We start from the raw sequence: 1,900 nt of genomic DNA, 5'->3' as shown, positions 1-1,900 counted from the left end.
TGCCTGGAAGAGGCATTCAGTAGACACTCAGTAAATCTGAGCAATTATTGGAATCCTTGGTGTGCATCCAGGCCCCCTTTTACACACTTTGCACAATCGCTTAGTGAGGCAGGTATTACTCCACATCTCTAGAGGTTTGGCCATGCTGGTGTATTTGAAGAACAGCAGAAAATGGTGTGGCTGGAGCAAAGGAGAGAGGGAGTTTGGGGGAGATGTTCAGAGAGGTGGGAGGGAGAGTTGGCCATGGTGAGTTTGGGGATTCATTTTTTCAATGAAAGCAAAAATAAATTTTTTGAGTGCCCACCTGTGCCAAGCAGAGTTCTATGCCCCGGGGGATACAGCTGGGCTAAGACTGACAAACCTCCCCCTCTCAGAGTTTCCAGTAGACCAGGGGGCTAACCATAAAAGGGTAGTAACTTGAGATTGGATAGGTGCGACTAAGAAAATCAAGCAGAATGTGATGGCGTGGTGGTCCATCTGAACATTTTGAGCTAGGAAAGGCAGGGAGGGACTCTAAGAAGGGGACATAGTTGGTAAAGCTATGGAGGAAGCGTCCTCCGGAGAATTAACGGCAAGTGCAAAGGCCTTGAGGTCGAAACGAGCTCGGGTCGAAGGAAACCAGTGTGGCTGGAGGTGAGGGAGAGTGGGAGATTAAACTGAGGATGTTAGAAGCTAGACCGTCTGGTCTCAAAGGCCTGGGGGGGGTTTATTCTGAGTGTGAGCTGTTGCTGAAAGTTTTAAGTAGGAGGAAAACATGATCCATTGAGATGCAGAGACCTCTCGTGCCCTCTTGAGATCCTCTGGACCACCCCCCCCTTTTTTTTATTGGCACCCATCTGTTAGAGTCACCCCACTGCTTTCAGACTTAGATGCAATGCTCCTCTCAGGGGGAGAATCTGGCTTTGAGCCAGAAAGCACAGGCAGAAATCCCCCTCCTTTCTCTACCTGTGGAGTACACCAAGGTGTGGTTCCTCCTTGCGACCATTCCAGTAAAGTCCCTAATACTGTGTCCTCAAAGGTCTTGGTGGAGGCATAGCCAGTGTAGCAGCAATGCAAACATTGTATCTTCCCTGGCCTCCCTTTTTCCCTCACTCGCACCAGCCTGGGCTCGTACGTCCTAAATAAATCATAAAAACTGTAACTTTAGCCTGGGCTCTGCTTCCTAACCAGGTTTTCTAAAAGATCTGCTTTTAGTGCTGGGGGTCTTTGGGCATTTTGTTTCTCCTCTGGGCCTCAGCACCGGTATTCATACAACGAAAGGGTTGACTTTTAAGTGCCAGAAAGACCTATCTTTTGACAGATATGACTGTTTCTCCCTCCCATCCTACCCATGTGGCTGGAAGTCTAAATCTACCAAGAAGCAACAAAGTTAAGAACCAGGCACTGGAGGCAGATTGAGTCCGAGCGCTCCCTGGTACTCACTCTTAGTAGCTGTGTGACCCTGAGTGAGTGACTTGGCCTCTCTGACCCTCAGGCTCCTCCTATGTCAAACATGATTACAGGATTTACTTCTATATAATTGTGAGGATTATATGGCTTAATTCAAATGAAGTGGGTTGAACAGCGCTTGTAACAAGCACTCAATAAATGTTGTTTAATGATATACTTCCCCAGCTTTGGCAGGGAAGGGGTACAGGTGTCTAGGGAACTTACAGGGTCCCTTCCATTGACCTACTGAAGTTTAGAAACTTTAGGCAACACCACACCATCCCTTCAAAAATACTTTTATTAAAAAAATTACAAAAAAAACCCCACCACAAAACCTGCCTTTCTTTTAAATAATGCGGCATGATGGAGCAGTTTGGTTTCCACCCTATTGCACGTGGTCCGGCCTGGTTATGGATCAAGAGTCTGCTGGAACTGGGGTCCTGCTGAGGAGGTGGGGTTCCGCCTGGAGGGA

The sequence above is a fragment of the Pteropus vampyrus genome, unplaced genomic scaffold (assembly GCF_000151845.1).
Source record: "Pteropus vampyrus isolate Shadow unplaced genomic scaffold, Pvam_2.0 Scaffold203, whole genome shotgun sequence".
NCBI classification, from domain to species: domain Eukaryota; kingdom Metazoa; phylum Chordata; class Mammalia; order Chiroptera; family Pteropodidae; genus Pteropus; species Pteropus vampyrus.
The sequence above is the reverse complement of the archived record's forward strand: the minus strand, read 5'-3'. Positions refer to the sequence as shown.